The sequence below is a fragment of the Bombina bombina genome, unplaced genomic scaffold (genome assembly GCF_027579735.1).
Source record: "Bombina bombina isolate aBomBom1 unplaced genomic scaffold, aBomBom1.pri scaffold_422, whole genome shotgun sequence".
NCBI lineage: Eukaryota > Metazoa > Chordata > Amphibia > Anura > Bombinatoridae > Bombina > Bombina bombina.
In genome coordinates, this window is record NW_026511779.1 from 392501 (window position 1) to 413845 (window position 21345).

Genomic DNA, 21345 nt, shown 5'->3' on the forward strand with positions numbered 1-21345 from the left:
AGGACCTGCCCCTCCGTCCATACCTTTTGTGTTTGGTGTGTCCATCTTCATGTTTAATAAAGTATCTATATTTTAAGGATCAACGAGTGCTGTTTTCCCTTCACTTGTGATTTCCATTGGCTGGCTCGGCTTCCCTGTTGACTTGCACCACGCTGGGTTGTGATGGCGCACGCTTGCGCCACGTTGCCTCTGGTGAACGACGCTGTGTTTCAGTGATCTCCCGGCTCCATCACATCCCTCTGGGCTGTGAGCTGCATCTCACCTTGTGTCTACAACCTCTCACTTTTATGCCCATACTATGGACTTGATTTAACAAGTGTCTGCTGGACATTGCTAATTTATCATTGCACATTGTCAAGCGGACATGATTTGCTATAGTGAATCATGTCCGCTGGACATTTCTTTTCACCAGAAATGCTTGTGCAATGCCTCCCCCCTGCTCACTGGCCGCAAGCAGGGGCTGTCAATCATCCGGATCAGATTGGGTTCATGAATTCAATCTGCCACCTAAGGTTAAGGAGTTACTTGACAACTGGAGCCCCAAATGTCAAGTCAGTCCCATGGGTCTGCAGTATTTTTCAGTTATATACCCCTATAAGACCACAGATTAGACTATTCACATGAAGCAAGGTCTGCACTCACTGATCTCATAACTAATTTATTAAATCTTATATAATTAGTGAAAAAATATGCAGACCCTGCTTTATTCACATAAACACACGCAAAGACACAATTATCTTATACTAACAAAAAAAAGCACTTGGTTTCAACATCCTTAATAACACAAAAATATTTTTTATATAATGTGAGCCTACTGAGGTATTTTTTTCAACAAGGGCTACCAAGAGACATAAGTAAATTTGATAACAGAAATAAATTAAAAACATCTCTTAAAATTGCATGCTCTTTCTGAATAATAATTTCTGAATAATGAAAGAATAATTTTGACTTTCATGTCCCTTTAAAAACATTACTAGAAATATCACAGTTTGTCAAGGTGATAAAGTATTACTGGTTTGTCATAGAACTTTGTAAGGTGTTACAGTTTTGTGATTCAATTTTAAACAACTTTCTAATTTACTTCTACAGCTTAAATATATTCATATTTAATAAAGTGTTATACTGTGTATGTAGTGTAAATATTTTACATTCCAAGGTTCTTCACATAGGGGAATATATGCTATGTATTTTTAAATATATATATATATATATATATATATATATATATATATATATATATCTGTATATATCTATACACACACACATACACACATATATATATATATATACATACATATATACATACACACATATATACATACACATATATATATATATATATATACATACACATGGTGGTGATCAACCACGATCCGGAGACCTACCAAGTACTAAACACGGATCCTACTAAGAGCTTTCAACTTCTCATTGACCAGGCTATACAAGAGGGGTTCTATGAAGGTGTGATTGACGAAGATACAGTTGGGTTTCTGAAGATTAAGCATCCAGTCTGCCCAATTCTATACACACTCCCCAAAATTCATAAAAATTTGGAGAAGCCCCCTGGTAGGCCCATCGTCTCTGCTCGCAACTCTATCACTTCTAGGCTGGCAATCTTTGTGGACCATTTTTTGCAACCACTGGTGAAGAACATGAGGTCCTATCTAAGGGATTCTACACAGCTCATTGAAGATATTAGAACCATTACATTCGAAGAGCCGTACATTCTGGTAACGGCAGACGTTAACAGTCTATATACAATCATCCCGCATGAAGCAGGGAAACAACGTGTGTCTGATGCCCTAGACAGATATCCCTATGTTGGTCCCCCTAGAGATTTTCTCATCAAATTGCTTGATTTGAGCTTGCGGCTAAATTACTTCAGGTTTGAGGGCAAGTACCATCAACAAATATCGGGTACGGCCATGGGCTCGAACGTGGCCCCCTCACTAGCCAACATCTATATGGAGCATTATGAAACATCGGTGATGGGGATATACCAGAAACCTGAAGTACTATTCTATAAAAGGTACATAGACGATTTGTTGATTGTCTGGAGAGGTACAGTACCTGAGCTGGAGACATGGTTTGCGTATCTTAATTCCCTTCCCAACCCGGTAAAGTTTAAGCTGAAGTATGACATGTCAAGTATTGAGTTCCTTGACCTGAACATCTTTAAAATGGATAATGGCCAACTAGGAACCTCTTTGTTTAGAAAACCTACAGACAGAAACTCAATTTTACACGCCACCAGCAACCATCCAATAGCACTGCTCAAAGCAATCCCGAAAGCCCAACTCTGTCGGGCTGTTAGCAACAACAGTGATGTAACTAGAAGAGATCAACAACTAGAGGAAATGCAGCAACGCTTCACACAAAGGGGATACAACCCCCACTTGATTCATCAGAGTAGAGTGACAGCTGAGAATGAGAATCGGGCCTTGACCACTACTAGGAGTAAAGACGAGCAGAGATTGACCTTCACGACTATATACAGTCCCATAACTAGATCCTTGGGAAAATCATTGCGTGAACATTGGCACATTGTACAAGGTGATCCTCGACTTCCATTTAATGGCTGGCAACACCCCAGAGTGGGGTATAAACGAGACAAGAATCTAAAAGACCTTCTGATGTTGACTGACCCAACCCATTGTTATACTGCTGAGACATGGTTATCAGGAAGAAAAAAGAAACCGGGATGTTACAGGTGCTTGGGGTGTACTACCTGCAATTCTATGATCCCAGGGGCCACCTTTGGCCACCCACATCGCAACCAGAGATATAAGATTAGACACGTGCTGACCTGCACTACCACACATGTGGTTTATCTATTAAACTGCAGTTGTGGGCGGTTTTATGTGGGTAAAACCACTGATGATGCCAGAACTCGGTTCGCCAACCATAGGTCTTCCATCAGGACATCCCTCAAAAAGGGTTCAAGCGACTAACCTGTGGCTAGGCATTTTGTGGAAAAAGGTCACGGACTCCAGGACCTTAGATTCACCTTGATAGACCATGTCCCCCCATTAAGGCGAGGGGGTGATAGAGATACACTTCTCTTACAGATTGAAGCCAAGTGGATCTTCCGGTTAAACACCTTGCAGCCCCATGGACTAAACACAATGTTTGACTGGCACTGCTTCCTATAGCTATGTACGCTGCTCTGATGGACATTTCCTGCTGAATGTCATTATCTCCTAATCTCTTATGACGGACCAAGAGAGTCCACCTATCATTTAATGCAACAATTATCTCCACTGGTGGTGTACTGACCTATATACACCTTTGCTGCCTACTCTTTTCACAGTCCCCACTGGTGAATAGTGGTTCTTGTTATTTGCATGTTCTAACACTTTTTCACTATATGAATGTGCTCCCGAATGGATGATCAATGAAAAATGCCTAGGTGAACCCCTATTGTGGTATGGATGGGTCTATTTTGGCCATGTCCCATTGTCAGCAATCCACCAACTTAGTAAATCTAGCATATCAATCTAACGGGCTTAATGTATATTTGCTTTGTAATTGGTTACGCAGCTGATGTTTGTAACTAATATCACTAGCCCCACCATTCAGTTTGTATGGATATCGATGTTGATGTGGGTACATACGTTTACAGTAGCTGTTTCGAAAGATTTAACTGATATGTAAGGCTGTATGTGTGACTCTCTTAGCGTTGCTGGCTGATCCTTTATGATTATATCCCCTGTGTATGTGGTTATATTTGTCACGGTAAAAACTATAAGTCTTTGTTGACAGTGCGATTATCTGTTCCTTCTAGTCCCGCAGCTGCTGTGTATGGCTCGGTGCGATCAATCACCATGGCAGCAGTACACAATCCCTGTGATTGGCCTGGCTAGTTCCGGGTTTTTGTACACGGCCTTGTGTGGTGTTGCAGTGGTATGGGTCTGCAGCGATCAAGGACGTGTCTCCCCTCGGTGAGTGTTTAAACTTTCTGCATTTCTTCTTAAAGTCTGATTTAATGCTCCCCTTGTTTGATGGATATGGAGTTGAAAGCGTTAGTTGAATGACTGAATGTGCACTGTCATTCCGCTTTTTCTGTTCTGTGTGTGATCCGCCTCAGTCTCTATTTTTCCACAGTTTACTCAGCACCTGGGCAGTCACTTTTGATTTTGGAGCCAGGACGGCCTATACAAATTTTCTAATAATATGTTAACACTTGATTGTTTACAGTGTGACTCATAGGTCACCATGGTTACCAGTTTGGCGGTTTTTTTGTTCTAATTGGGGGGAGGGGTTTGTTTGCCACAATGTATAAAGTCATTATTGTTTGATGCACGCGTTGTCTGAAGAAGGGGATATATTGTCCTCGAAACGTCACAGTTTTTTGTTCTAAGTAAAAGTTTTTCATAAAAAGACCAGTGAGTGCAAGCATTTTGTTCTGTTATATTCAAGTTTTACTAGCACCCTGGCAGCCGTTGATAAGTGAGAGTGCACATCTTTGATATATATATATATATATATATATATATATATATATATATATATATATGTGCAAATATCCATCAGATATTTCTTTAATAATAGATAGAACATATTCTACTATGTGCAGAACATTGGATAATGAAATATGTAATATTATCTTCTTATTTTGCACTTTTAAAAAACTCTGATCGTGTTTGTGAGACTTGTGGATGTTAACTTTTTCTGCTCCATTAAAGTCTACGGGGGAATGCGATTTTGCATTCGCAACTTCTCCAAATCTATTTGATACTGAGACTTTGCAAACACGAGAGCGCAAACTTTTTACTTTCAACGCGTAATACGAGCACGAATCTCCAAGCGCAATTTTTTTTTACTTCAAATGGTTTTAACACTCGAACACAAACTGCCTCTCCATTCATAGAGGCCGCGAGTCTGCAGAGTGAGGCGTTGCACCAGCAACTCAAGAGCTGCTGGTGCAATGCTGAATACGGAGAGCATATTGCTCTCCGTATTCAGTCATGTCTGTCGGACCTGATCCGCACTGTCGGATCAGGTCTGACAGACCTTTGATAAATAGGCCTCTTAGTCTGGCCCATAGTTAGATGCAGGCAGTGCAATAAAAAAATCATATAAAACATATTGCAGCATTTTTTTTGCAGTTTTATGTCCCGATAAATGTTTACAATTTAATGTTAGAATATTGTGTTTAATTATAAACCTGCATATGTGTTTATACATGTATATATAAAAATGTTTTATGAGAACTAAAATGATTAATTTTACCCACTGGTGTGAAGCAAATAAAAAGCCTAGAAAGTCTCATTAGTGCCATCTATTCATCTCTAGCTCCATTTATTGAAGCATTTTATGTCAGACCAAGTAGTGGTTTTATGTTTAACTCCTGGAAAGCTGTTATTTTTTTACACTTCACTATTAGATGCGTTTAACCGTTACATATTACAGCATTGGCATCCTGACCTAGGCAGATTCACAGATGCTGCATACAAAGACAACAGAATTGAAACTAAACAACTTAAAGTAAATGTAAACGAGCGTACTCGCTCACGTCATAGGGTAGAATTAAAAAAATGAGTGAGACTTTCATTCATCAAATTTGTGCTATATACTGAAATTCTGAGATTTTTACCTTTTAATGCTATAATGATAACCGCTGTTCCTCCGCCTACCATATTGCCCAATTGATTGACAGATGATGAATCTGCAATCCACTAATCGTTGTTTCCCCACCGGGGCGTTCAGCCCCTTTGCACAAACGTCACGCCTAGTGTGCATATTGGGCTAGATTACAACTGCTTTTAGTGCTTTCCCTAGAGAGTAAACATCAACACATGCTAACCAAAGGACTTTGCGATATCGCAACCGCATTAAATTATATATATATATATACACATATAGAAATATGTATTTATAAGAAAAATAAAATTTTCCTGTATGTGAAGAATTTGAATTTGAAATATGTACAGTAAAACACATAAATACATAACTACTTATGTACACACACACATATTTATACATATTTAGACATTTAGATGTATGTATATACATACATTAAAGCCCTTTGTAGTCAAACACCTTGTCATATACCTTTTAAAGGGACAGTAAACACCAACATTTTCTATGATGATTCGGACAGAACATACAATTTTAAACAACTCTCCAATTTACTTCTACTATCAAATAAGCCTCATTCTCTTGTTAACCTTTTTCTGAAGGAAAAGCCTTGCTTTACTGTCAGCTAGCTGAACACATGTAGTTAGCCAATCACAAGAGGAAAATGTGTGCAGGCATCAATCAGCAGCTACATAGTTTCCAACATTTGAAAAAAAATTCCAGGGACACTTTGCAGTAATCCATTACCTGCATGAAATGTTTTACCACACCCCTTGCCCTAAAGTACCGCCCACTTTGCAAAACCCACATAATTAGCATAATTTAGCTCCGCCTATTTATTATGGGGCTGATTTTATATATAGATATATATATAAAATTAAAATATGAAACTAAAAGTAATAGAAGGAGAATGTACGGAATGGAATTAATGAAAGAAACGGCCCATGCATCAGATGCTACTGCTATCTCATTGTGTTTAAAACATTCCAATTCTCCTACTTACATTTTTATGTAAACCATTCCACGGAGGTCATAATTCCATTTTGTTGTACAAACCACTCCAATTATATAGTTAATGGCTCTCTAGAAGCCACTCAACTGCTCATGTTTTTGAATAGATACCACCACCCTGTTTCTGATCCACCTGATAGGATTTCTGTAATTTCAATTTCCCTACCTTTACATATTTTATTGAACTTCAATGGTTGTATGAAATTTATAAGAGAACATAAGTTTTGAAACATTATAATTTAATAGAAACAATATGTTAAATATATTGAATCAATAACAATAAATAAATTAACGAAAAGAATTCCAATTTCTCACCTTTTCCTACTTTTGTAATATTTTTTTAAACCAGTCAAAGTCACATTTGTAGCCTTAAATGTGATGTCATAGAACTATATTTTTAACTGTTAAAACATTGATTTATGCTAAAAAACAAACAATATATATATATATATAATTTTCTATTAACAAAAACTCAAGTATTGCATAAATCAATCTTTGTAATCAACAGGCCCATGTCCTCAGTTTAATTTGAACTAAAAGTTTATAGTTCAGGTTTCCAAACTGCATGCCCTTCCTCTTCAGGTGCTCTTTTCAGCATGTTTGTTGTTCTCTCTGTTCTCTTCGTTGTTTTAAGGTTTTGTAAGTGATCGAACCTGCTTTCTTAACAAGCTCAGTGCTCGGCTTATATTCGTAACATGTGACAGATGAAAATAAATTAACTTTTGCTGTCAAAATGCCAACTAGCGTATTTCTAATTCCTGTAGACTCATAATGAACACTTGAGGAAGACCGTGCTTGTTTGGTGTCTTTTCCTAGCTGATGTCAGGGTTTTTTCCTGACTTGTTTGCCATGTGCTGCTGGCAGCCATTTTACTGACCTCTCTTCCTGACTATGGTGCATTGTGGGGGATGCTGCTCACTTCCTGTACTTCCTTTTATGGCCAGACTGGTTTACATCATCCATGTGAGACAGGATGCAGTCTCAGAATTGTGATGTCATCACTTATTATTTAAAGGGCCTCTGTTCAGTATGCTTTGTCCTTGCGTTGTCTCAGACCTGTTTGTGAGAGCTCCTGTGTATTACCTGGCTGTCTGACAACCTTCCTGGTTCCTGATCCCTGGCTTGTTCCTGACTCTGCTGTTCTCCTTGTTCCTGATTCCGGCTCGTCTGACTACTCGCTTTGGCTCCTGACTCGGCTTGTCTGACTACCAGCTCTGGTTTTGATTCCTGGCTTGTTATTTGACTTTGGACTTTTTATTATTTTTTGCTATTAATAAAGGTGTGATTATTTTTGCACTTCTTGTCTCAGTCTGATTCCTGGCACCCTGACAGCTGATTCCTCAGTTCTGTTTGTACCTTTCTCTGATGAAGCGCATGTACGCATGCGCGAAACGTGTCAGATAGGAGTTTACCCTGTGTGTTTATTGAAGCCTGCTCCATAATAAACCATTGGATTTACCGTGAGACCCAGTGTTTGTCTTTCATCATCTCATAAATATGGTTTCACAATACGCGTTACTGTGTGGAATCAGCAGTAGGTATTTTGAAAGTCTGCAAAGAAGAGGGTACATTTTCTGGCCAGATGATGGATGGGTAAGATTAGAAATATTTTGCCATATGCTATCAATCCTCACTGAGCTATGATCTTGCTCTTCTGTCAATCCAATCTTTGTGTTTCTTGATATTTGGTACAGTTCGTACTCACACTGCAAACTATCAACCTCTCTGTCTGCAATAATACCAGGAAAGTAAGTGAGGATGTCCATTATTTCTTCAAAAAATACAAACATGCGTTTTCTTGGATCAATAAATCTTGCAGCTCTTAAAACTGTATTCTTCATGGGAAACCTTTTCTTTATGTAGCCAAGGGCTGCACAGTAAAATCCCCTCACATCTGAGTAAAAAACTGTGATGGCATTTTCATTTAGATCATGCTCATGGACTCTAAGAGCCTGCTGAGCAGCAAATCCAATAAACAATTGCCTGTTATCTTTTTGGTTTTCAGTGGAACAGAAATCAACATCCAACATCAATTCTTCTGTTTGGTTTATTAAGCACAACACAACACTGTCAGCAACGTTTCGGTATTGCATGAATAAGGTAGCAATACAGAAACTTTGCTGACAGTGTTGTGTTGTGCTTAATAAACACTAATTTTTGCTGCTACTCTCTTTGGATTTCTTTTGATTGATGATTCAGAGACTGGAGTGGGTCTCTGGAGTGGCTGGCAAAGGGGGTCGTTGTGTGCTGGGACATTGACTTTGACATTTGGTTTGCTAATATTTCAGGTTTCACAAGTTTACTGATGAAATATTTATACAATTCCATCATCTCTTCGTGTAAAACATGAACTTTTGGTTTGATTGCAGCATTATGTTGAAGTTGTCCACTTTGTTGAGAACTGCATGAGCAAAGAAAAGGTAGATCATTGTTATTCTGTTTTCGTACAGTGAGACTAAGCATTTTTCTCTTTCAGTTCCCTTATTTCTTCCTCTGCCATCTTCTCCATCACCAAAGTTGAAAAATAACCTTTTAGTGCATCGTATTTTGAAATAATTCTTTCCACACATTTAATTTGGCTTAGCCATCGTATTGAGCAGTGCTTCAGTACTTTCCTGACACCTGGATTGCATAAAATCAAAAAGTATCGTAAATCTTCTTTTCTGGAACAGGCTTTTTCAAAGTGATAATATGTGTCAATTATGAGGTCTTCAACATTCACCGACGACATTTTTTCAGTGCGCTGACTTAACCAATGGGCCAAGTGGAATGGACAGCCCACAACAAACACTGTTGATTGTTTCACTTTTATTCTGCTCAGCACACTGGTGTGTCTACCAACCATCACATTTGCATTGTCACTGCTGTAGGCCACACAATTTTTACAATCCAATGCCTTCTTTGAAATTACATCATTTATCCCATTAAAAATGTATTCTCCAGTTGCTTTGTTACAAGGAAACATGTCAAGTAATGATGTGATGACATTTATTGAATTTTTTTAATGGTGCCTTAATAAAACTGGGAACAGTTTATCTTCACTATCGCTGCTGCCATCGGTAGCCAAGGAAAACCATCCTTCACTAGTGTCCAACAATGAATTTAACACTTTCTTTTGTGCTTCTGCTGCTATAATACCATTGCACAAGTGCGTAGCTTTTGTTCTTCCACATGTAAATTTTGAAGAAACTTCTCTTGGGAACATTTCTTTGAAGAGTTTTGCAGCATGGTCACTGGACAAGAATGCAATGTTATGTTCAATCATATATCCCATCCAAAGCACTTCAGCTCAGTTGGCCTGTTCATGTACTGGAGCTGTGTTAGCCGTTGATGCCCAGTTTGTTATTTTTTTGCTCGATATTCCTGCACAATACATGTCTGCCTTTAATATATGGACTTGGGATACTATGTGCACTCTTATATCATTAATTCCACCATGTGCAATTTTTATATCTTTAGAACAGTATGTGCAAAAGGCATATGAACTACCCATTCTACTTGCCTTAATAAACGGAAATTGAGAAGGCCAATTTGAGTTAAAATGGCACAAACGTTTTTTTCTCATTTTCGCAGCTGAAAACAATTTTTTTTGGTGGGGGCACTGACATTGGGTTGACCTTGATTGCTGGACTCACTGACACCAGGTTGACACTGATTGCTGGACTCGCTGACATCAGGTTGACCCTGATTGCTGGACTCACTGACATAGGGTTGACCATGATTGCTGGATTCAATGACATTGGGTTGACCCTGATTGCTGTTTAGAAGAATATCACTTAATTGTCTTCTCTCTTCTGTATTGCTGGAGTCTGACAGAGAGATAGTCAAATCTTCAGCAGTCTCTCACTCGTATCGCAGAGTGTGACTTTGTTCTCCTCGCTCAGTGGACCTTTGCTCTGCTATCCCTTTCTCAACTGGCAAAGCAAGACTTGGTTGCCCTCTCTTTTTGACAAATGTTTTAAGTGGCAGAGCAGAACTAGGCCTTCTTTGCTTTTTTCCCCTTTTTAGGTGGTATGGTTTCCACTGCATTTAATCTCTTGACTGGGAACCTCTGACTCAGTTCTCCAGGCTCTCTTGGAAGAATCAGAATTTGTTCCTCTTCAGGCAGTCTCTCAGCTGGAGGAGTGCCACTTTCATGTCCTTCCTCTTCAGGCATTCTCTCAACTGGAAGAGTGCAACCTGCGTCCTTCTTCAGGCACTCTCTCAGCTGTCTCTCCAAGCTCTTCAGTTACTATATCAGTTGGTGTAGCAACATCTACCTGTCTTTGTCCTACAGGCCCTATCTCATCTATGGTACCTTTCTCAGCTTTCTTCTTATTGAAATGTAATATGCTACGATTTTTCGAGCTCATCTTTTCTTTTCTAGATAATTTGCTTTCTCCTTTAATAAAAACAAAAACTGTATGCACTCTAATCTGGGGTTAATAGATATTTTTATAATCTAGAAATCAATCTGCAAATACTAGATGACCCCTACATACTTTTGCTCTGGGAACAATATATATATATAAATTGTATTCCTTTCCAAAAATTGATGTAACTGTTTTTAATGGACACAGGCCAGACAAATTTAAAGGGACACTAAACCCAATTTTGTTTCTTTCATGATTCAGATAGAGCAGCAATTTTAAGTAACTTTCTAATTTACTCCTATTATCAATTTTTCTTCATTCTCTTGCTATCTTTATTTAAAAAGCAGAAATGTAATGCATAGGAGCCGGCCCATTTTTGTTTGAGAACCTGGGTTATGCTTGTATATTGGTGGCTAAATATCAGCCACCAATAAGGAAGCGCTATCCATGGTGCTGAACCTAAAATGGGCTGGCTGCTAAGATTTACATTCCTGCTTTTTAAATAAAGATATCAAGAGAACGTAGAAAAATTGATAATAGGAGTAAATTAGAAAGTTGCTTAAAATGTCATGCTCTATCTGAAACATGAAAGAAAACATGTAGGTTTAGTATCCCTTTAAAATAAAGGCTAAATCTTTAGCACCTTATGAGGTACTCCTGATGAGCCGCAGGGAAACATGTTGATCAGCTCCATTATGGAAAATTGTGTTTGTTAGCAAACAGATGCAATAGAGGCAAATACTTAAAGGGACACTCAATCAAAATTAAACTTTCATTATTCAGATAGAGCATGCCATTTTAAACAACTTTCCAATGTACTTCCATTAACAAAATGTGCACAGTATTTTTATATTTAAACTTTTTGAGTCACCAGCTCCTACTGAGCATGTGCAAGAATAAGTGTGTATGCATTTGTGAATGGCTGATGGCTGTCACATGGTACGTCTATGCATTTGTGATTGGCTGATGGCTGTCACATGGTACAGGGGGGGAGTGGAAAAAGACATCACTTTTAAAATTGTCAGAAAAAAAATCTACTACTCATTTGAAGTTTAGACTAAGTGCTATTGCATTGTCTTGTTATCTTGCATTTGTTGATTATGCAAATCTACTGTGTTGACTGGTCCATTAAGGAAGGAGGTTGATAAATCCTGCTTCATATATTCTTACACAATCTGTTACCAGTGCGTAAATTAACCTTATTATAAATTGTCAGTCAAAGCATTCAAGAGGAACTCATCACCAATAACCTTTACTGCATAAAAAAAATTGACAGAGGAGAAATTTGCTAAATTATAAAGAATGTAACATAAAATATACAACTCTGTAGTTCAATGTCTAATCATACATGGCTAGGGAGAGACAACAATGACAAATACGCCTCAATAAATAACAGCTTATCTTGAACAAAGCACTCAACCCATATTAGAACTTTAGAAGTTAGGAATTACAATGGGCATTCTGTGTCAAAGTTTTAAAAGTGATCTAATCAGCACTGTGAGTGCTCCACTTTTCTAGCTTTGACTCAGACATAGGGGCCCATTTATCAAGCTCCGTAAGGAGCTTGTGGGCCTGTGTTTCTGGCGAGACCTCAGACTCGCCAGAAACAGCAGTTATGAAGCAGCGGTCACAAAAAACGCTGCTCCATAACCCTGTCCGTCTGCTCTGAGCAGGCGGACAGGAATCACCGGAATTCAACCCGATCAAGTACGATCGGGTTGATTGACACCCCCTGCTGGCGGTTCATTGGCCGTGAGTCTGCAGGGGGCGGCGTTGCACTAGCAGCTCTTGTGAGCTGCTGGTGCAATGCTGAATACGGAGAGCGTATTGCTCTCCGCATTCAGCGAGGTCTTGCGGACCTGATCCGCACTGTGATCCGCACTGCATTCAGCGATAGATAGATTTTAAATAGTCACAGTCATGTGATCAGAGGGAAGTCTGCAGAGGCTTAGAAACAAGGTAATCATAGAGGTAAAAAGTATATTAATGGGACAGTGTACACCAGAATTTGTATTGCTTTAAAAGATAGATAATCCCTTTATTACCCATTCCCTAGTTTTGCATAACCAACACAGTTATAAAAATACATGTTTTACCTCTGTAAATACCTGGTATCTAAGCCTCAGCAAACTGCCGCCTTATTTCAGTTCTTTTGACAGACATCCATTTTAGCCAAATTAGAGCTGTCTCCTTGGAACTCCACGTGCGTGAGCACAGTGTTATCTATATGACACACATGAACTAACACCCTCTAGTGGTGAAAAACTGTCAAAATGCCCTGAGAGAAGAGGTGGATTTCAAGGGTTTAGACATTAGCATATGGACCTCCTAGGTTTAGCTTTCAACTAAGAATACTAAGAGAACAAAGCAAAATGGGTGACAACAGTAAATTGGAAAATTGCATTCTCTATCTGAATCATGAAAGTTTATTTTGGACTAGACTGTCCCTTTAATGGCATAATAAGCAAAGCTACAACATGAATATTTATAGCACAGTGTGTTATAAAGAGACAACTGATTATATGTAGCAATGGTTTGTAAATACAGCCATACTACAGGGAGAAATCTAGAGCAGCTAATAAGGAGTACCAGCAGGCTGGTTATATACACCCTGTACAAACAGCTGGCACTCTGGCTATACACATTTTCCTGCCCTCTGCTGCAGGAATGAGCAGGAAGTGTCAACACTTTGCAGAGTGTGGGATTTTTAGTTGTGTGATGTGAGGCTCAAGTGGGCCATATGTTATGCAGGGGGGAACATAGGGGCCAGACATTGTGCAGGGGGGACACATGGGGACCAGATAATATGCAGGGGGCACATCACATGGGGACCAGATATTAGGAAGGTGGCACATCATGTGGACCAGCAATTATGCAGGGGGGGGACATAGGGGACAAACATTTTGCAGGGGTCACATTAGGAACCAGATATTATGCAGGAGGGGCACATGGGGAACATATAGCATGCAGGGGGGCCCATGGGGGCAGATATTATGTAGAGGGTGTGGGGCACATGGGGACCAGATATTTATGCAGGGTTAGCACTAAGGGGCAAAAGATTATGAAGGGGGATGGGGGCTATATATTATATGCTGGGTGACACGTGGGGCTATATATTATGTAGGGGGGGGGACATGGAATGCCTATCTCAATGCTATTAGCAAATAATCTGCCACTCAGCTGTTATATATAGTTTATTTGTTATACAGATATTTTGTAGTAAAGCTTTCAACAACTGCACTCAAGAGCAATAGTTTACTTTCAACTTTTTGCTTGCCACTTGTAATATAGACCTTTGTGTATAAATTGTGCTTGTCCCATGCTCCATTGCTCCTTAGAGAGGCCAAAAAAGCAAATTATGTAACCTATTTTTTTTCTTAAAAAATGATGGAAATCACAGAGCTGGTTTAGGCAATTTGCAGCATTTTACGTTACAGAATTTGCTTTGTGGCATCATTAGGGAGCATGGCACAAGCACATACAAAAGCAAGAGGTTTTTAATGTCCCTTTACGAGATTTTTCTTTCATTTTTGGAAAGTTTAGAACATTTCAGTAATCAGTATTAACTTTTATTTATGATTAAAGAACATAAAATGAAAGGTTTTCATTTAAACTTGAACACAGGACACGGGTTACTAAAGATACTTTATTCACTGAGCATCAAAAAAATATTTTATATCCTTTTTTTACCTACCAGTGCCAGGCTAGACTTTTATGCTACACATGTTGCTTGCAAGAATTTTATTTTACGTTGAATAGATGTTGTCCATCTTATTAAAGGGACACTAAACCAACATTTTTTCTTTAAATATTCAGATAGAGCATGCAATTTTAAGCAACTTTCTTATTTATTCCTATTATAAATGTTTCTTTGTACTCTTGCTATCTTTATTTAAAAAGCAGGAATGTAAATGTTACAAACTGCTATTTGTAACTGGCCCTTTAAATGAAAAATTGCCCTGCTTCCATGGATCGTGGAGAAGCCTATTTGCCAGCCTCCTTCCTCATGACTATGGCCCCTGGAAGATTGTGCCCCTGAGAACATATTAACTTTTATTGGGTGTGTATGGCCCTTTAAGAACCGTCTGGGGACATATTGTGACTTTGGTGAACAATGCCCCTTTAAGACTATGTCCCCAGACCTGTAAAATAGCTTGTCCCTGGCTTTCTCCTACTTGGTTCAGTGAATGGGACTTGCTGAGCCAGGTGCCACACAGGCAGAGTGTTCCACAGAGGGGGAGCACTGTTACAGAGGCATTGGTTTTCATTGTGTGCCATTAAGAGTTAATTTTGTTGAGCTTCAAGAAGCTTTCTAAATGCAAGTTTGCTGGGATCAGCTCTAATTAAGTTTAGTGATAAAACATTCCCATTGTCTAATCAGACTGCTAGTGATAAGGTGGACTGCATTGTTTTATTGTGTGTAATGTTATCTGCTGTTATGGCCTGTCAAAGGGCGTTGCCTCTCTATCTAAATGCATCAAATGTGTGATTGGGGATTTTATGCCTCCCCCTGAGAGTGTCTTTTTTGCATGTAAGCTCAATAAAAACCAGGCTGTGTGTTCCAGCACATCAGACCTATTCTGACCCTCTAACTTGCAGCTTTGACTCATGTTTGTAGGGGAGCGCTAGGAGCATCCCTTTTCTACGGTCCAACTTCCAGCCAGCCTGGAGGCAACCGTAACATTTGGCGGCAGCGGTGGGATAGCGTCCTAGCGCAAGGAGCAGCACCCCAACAGCACTGGTATCGTAGGAGAGTTATTGAGGGCAACGCTAGCCACTGCGCAGCGTCCCTACCTACAGCAGCATGGAGCTGACAAGATACTGGTCAGAACCCTGTGAAGAGCACCTCAACCGGATCCGTCGCTATGAGGGCGCGGATTTCGTTCCAGAGGTAAAGAGGCGGCTAGTCCGATATGGTCCAGACCCTGCGCAGGAGGTAGTCAGTCGCATTATCTGGGAATTGGATACGGAGAACAAAGCGGCACGAGCCTTTGAGCGCCAACTGTGGAGTTTGAGGGTATGGACACCTGGTCTCCAGCGAGAAAGTGAGTTACAGGGAGCGGAGAGCAACGACCTCCCTCCCCAGCGGCAGCCGAGGTTACAGGGAGAGGAGAGCAGCGACCTCCCTCCCCAGCGGCAGTATACCGTGCAGAGGGAAGAGACAACCAGTCTCCTTCCCCAACCAGAGATACCAGAGGCAGCAGGCCTCATAGACTGGTCCTGGGAGGACCCCCAGCAGGCAGGTGGAGATGGGACCGCAGTCTCTCTACCGGCCTTACAGGGATGCTGGGCAGGCGGCCCAGATCCCCAGCGACAGACCCAGCTACAGGGAGGGGAGAGCATCGACCTCCCTCCCCAGCCAGAGTGTGCCTTCCAGGGAGAGGAGACAACCGGTCTCTCTCCCCAGCCGCAGCATGTTCCACAGGAAGCGGAGAGCATCGACCTCCCTTCCCAACAGCCACCGGAGTATCAGGAGGAGGAGGTAAGCCAATCTCCCCCTCCCCAGCTAACTCCTAACTTGGGCCCAGGGTTAACAGTGGAGATGTTAACCCCCACTGACCCCCACGTTCCCTTTGCCACCGTGCAGGACTATGCCCCAATTCCCCCGGCAGAAGAGCTGGCATCAGGACAGAGCACTGCTGGCCTCTGCCCTACAGCCCCCCGTGTTACAGGACTGGCCTGCAAACCCCTCACCCCAGCAGAAGCGCTGGCACCAGGGCAGAGTGCCGCTTGCCTCTGCCCCCCAAGTACCATCAGCTATTTGCCCAGCTGCGCCAGGAAGGCCGAGGATGCTACACTTTCATCCTACAACCTGGAACCTACAGGCCAGTACTACGTATTGTGGGGGGGCTACTTTGCTGCTAACGTTTATTTGTGGGTGGGTTGCGAGACTAACTTAGGCACTGACCGGCAGAAGGTCAGGTGCCTGGTTAGTCTCCCTCCAAAAGGGGAGATATGTTACAAACTGCTATTTGTAACTGGCCCTTTAAATGAAAAATTGCCCTGCTTCCATGGATCGTGGAGAAGCCTATTTGCCAGCCTCCTTCCTCATGACTATGGCCCCTGGAAGATTGTGCCCCTGAGAACATATTAACTTTTATTGGGTGTGTATGGCCCTTTAAGAACTGTCTGGGGACATATTGTGACTTTGGTGAACAATGCCCCTTTAATACTATGTCCCCAGACCTGTAAAATAACTTGTCCCTGGCGTTCTCCCACTTGGTTCAGTAAATAGGACTTGCTGAACCGAGTGCCACGCAGGCAGAGTGTTCCACAGAAAGGGAGCACTGTTACAAAAGCATTCGTTTTCATTGTGTGCCATTAAGTGCTATGTGACAGACCCTTCGGTCAGAACTAAAGAGTTAAATTTTGTTCAGCTTCAAGAAACCTATTCTAAATACAAGTTTGCTGGGATCAGCTCTAATTAAGTTTAGTGATAAAACATTCCCATTGTCTAATCAGACTGCTAGTGATAAGGTGGACTGCATTGTTTTATTGTGTGTAATGTTATCTGCTGTTATGGCCTGTCAAAGGGCGTTGCCTCTCTATCTAAATGCATCAAATGTGTGATTGGGGATTTTATGCCTCCCCCTGAGAGTGTCTTTTTTGCATGTAACCTCAATAAAAAGCAGGCTGTGTGTTCCAGCACATCAGACCTATTCTGACCCTCTAACTTGCAGCTTTGACTCATGTTTGTAGGGGAGCGCTAGGAGCATCCTTTTCTACAGTCCAACTTCCAGCCAGCCTGGAGGCAACCGTAACAGTAAAGCTTAAGAGCCGGACCATTTTTGGGTGAGAACCTAGGTTATGCTTGCTTATTGGTTAGCCATCAATAAGCATGCGCTATCCAGGGTGCTGAAACTAAAATGGGCTTGCTCCTAAGCTTTAAATTCCTGCTTTTTAAATAAAGATAGCAAGAGAACGAAGAAAATTTTATAGTAGGAGTAAATTAGAAATCTGCTTAACATAACATGCTCTATCTGAATCATTAAAGAAAAAAAAAAGGGGTTTAGTATCCCTTTAAATGGTCCCAGTAGGCAATTACACCTTATATGATGTATGCATATGCAATACTTCTTCCCTGGAAATTTTTTGGTGCTTAAACCTCACATACTTTATATACAGTGGGGAAAAAATGTATTTATTCAGCCACCAATTGTGCAAGTTCTCCCACTTAAGAAGATGAGAGAGGCCTGTAATTTTCATCATAGGTATACCTCAACTATGAGAGACAAAATGTGGAAACAAATCCAGACAATCACATTGTCTGATTTGGAAAGAATTTATTTGCAAATTATGGTGGAAAATAAGTATTTGGTCAATATCAAAAGTTCATCTCAATACTTTGTTATATATCCTTTGTTGGCAATAACAGAGGTCAAACATTTTCTGTAAGTCTTCACAAGGTTGTCACACACTGTTGCTGGTATGTTGACCCATTCCTGCATGCAGATCTCCTCTAGAGCAGTGATGTTTTGGGGCTGTCGCTGGGCAACACGGACTTTCAACTCCCTCAAAAGGTTTTCTATGGGGTTGAGATCTGGAGACTGGCTAGGCCACTCCAGGACCTTGAAATGCTTCTTACAAAGCCACTCCTTCGTTGCCCGGGCGGTGTGTTTGGGATCATTGTCATGCTGAAAGACCCAGCCACATTTCATCTTCAATGCCCTTGCTGATGGAAGGAGGTTTGCACTCAAAATCTCACGATACATGGCCCTATTCATTCTTTCATGTACACGGATCAGTCGTCCTGTTCCCTTTGCAGAGAAACAGCCCCAAAGCATGATGTTGCCACCCCCATGCTTCACAGTAGGTATGGTGTTCTCTCTCCACCAAACACGACAAGTTATGTTTCTACCAAACAGTTCTACTTTGGTTTCATCTGACCATATGACATTCTCCCAATCCGCTTCTGGATCATCCAAATGCTCTCTAGCATACTTCAGACGGGCCCAGACATGTACCGGCTTAAGCAGAGGGACGTCTGGCACTGCAGGATCTGAGTCCCTGGCAGCGTAGTGTGTTACTGATGGTAGCCTTTGTTACGTTTGTCCAGCTCTCTGTAGGTCATTCACTAGGTCCCCCCATGTGGTTCTGGGATGTTTGCTCACCGTTCTTGTTATCATTTTGACCGCATGGGGTGAGATCTTGCGTGGAGCCCCAGATCGAGGGAGATTATCAGTGGTCTTGTATGTCTTCCATTTTCTAATTATTGCTCCCACGGTTGATTTCTTCACACCAAGCTGCTTGCCTATTGCAGATTCAGTCTTCCCAGCCTGGTGCAGGTCTACAATTTTGTTTCTGGTGTCCTTCGACAGCTCTTTGGTCTTCACCATAGTGGAGTTGGGAGTGTGACTGTTTGAACTTGTTATCAGTATAAAAGACACCTGTCCACAACCTCAAACAGGTGCCATTAATACAGGTAATGAGTGGAGGACAGAGGAGCCTCTTAAAGAAGAAGATACAGGTAAAATATAGATCTATACCTATTTATATAGGAATATCTATTTATAAACATTTGGAACAAATTGCCCTATGTGAAGAACATTAATATGTGAAATAGTTACAGTAAATACATAGTTTAACACTTTATTAAATATGAACATTGCATAAATTGATAGTGGAAGGCCCTCTAGTGGGCCAGTAACAACATTAAGGGATTACCAACTTGAAGTCTGGAGAAATGCTAAGCTATGTTTTGTTACAATGTTGCATTTGGAGAGGCGGTGTCTGTTCTTACCTTTATAGGGTCCTGCAGCAGTGAATTCAGCCTCTTTCGGTTTCCAGACTTCAAGGAGAAGGTTTTGAAGTTTTGCTGCAAAGAGTGGAGCATGGAGAGATCCAGAAGGAAATCTGTGCCTCCCAAACGTTACAGGGAGGTTGTGGAGCTGTCTGCCAGGAAGAAGGGACCTGCAAAGCAAAGACAGGAACCTGAGTCTGATGATTTGGTACCCCCCACACCCCAAAAGTCCCCACCAGCCAGGCGTTTCAATAAGGGGAAAGGGAAGAAAGGGAGTGGGTTGGGGGATGGAGGCCCTAGTTTGCAGGCCCAGGGGGAGGGGGCCCTAGAGGGATCGCCCAATTTGGATGTGCAGGCCCAGAGGTCAGGTAGAGAGAATCTAGGTGGGCCCAGTAGCCACGAGGTATCACAGGGTACACAGGGCTCACTGGAACCAGGCATCATTAGCCAGTTTGCGGCCTTGCCGCCGGAAGCCATGGCGGCGGTCCTGGCCTTAGCGCAGTCCTTATCAGGGAGAGCCGCGGTGGCCCCTGCGCAGGGCTCGGGGGCCGTTGTGGTGGCCGGCGGTGAGGTAGGGGGAGTGCGGCCTATTGCAGAGTGCGCAGCGGTAACGGCTCCCTCTGATGGCGGCTCACGCGAGAACTCCTCCTCCGAGATTTCATCTGAGGAGGAGAGTAGCGGCCGCCATCTTGGGAGCAGGAAGGAGCCGGAAGTGACACCCTCACGCGACCGGAGCTCCACAGGTAACTTGGGAAGACTACCGGTCGCGGGAGGGGCAGCAGCGGGGCCCGTGGTGTGTATGAGCGGGCACTTACCTCGCGCAGCAGAGGTGGCGGGTCCGAGCGGGGCACGGCAGCTGTGTGGCGCAGATGTGGGGATGTCTGACAGGCCAGGGGCTGGTGCGCATGTGCAAGCAGGGGTGAATCCCGGTCAGGTGCGGAGGGATCCTGAGGTGAGAGTGAGACCAGATGTGAGGCCTAGCACTAGCGCACAGGCGCAGGCGGAATTGAATGTATGTGTTGGGCAGAGGCCCCAGGAGTTTGCGGTTGCAAGTGAGAGGGGCACATATAGAGGACATATGGGGATTTTGGCAAATGAGGCGCAAGTGGTGGCACGTATGGATGAAGGGGTGATGAGGGGCCGAACGGGGCCTATAGAGTGAGATGTTAGGTCAATGTATAGGTCAGGTCTGCCACATGGTTCTCAAGCAGGGTACGGTCAGCATGGGGGGTGGACCCATGCGGGGATAACGCATGGTTATCAGCAGTCAAGCCAGGTTGTGACTGGTGAACGTTGGAGACAGGGTGATATGGAGCGTGACAGGCAGTATGATATGGCGCACATACAAAGAGGAGTGAATGAGGACACGATTAGAAGGGCAGTAGAAGCTGCACTGCGTGAGGTTCATGATGCTGGGCCCCTGCCTGGGTTTAGTGATCACGCCCAGGAGGTGGCACGGCAGGAACAGGCTATTAGGAGTGCTGTGGCTAGAGCTTTGGGCATGCGCGGGGGCGAGAGAGAAGGGGGGGAGAGGATGGGTGCTTCTGTTGATGCACCTCCCGTAGACCGGAGTACTCCCCAAGTTGTTTTGTCCCAGCAGGTGCCGGAACAGTCGATAGCACGAATGGATGCGGGATCCAATAGCACCGTGGTGGTGGCAGG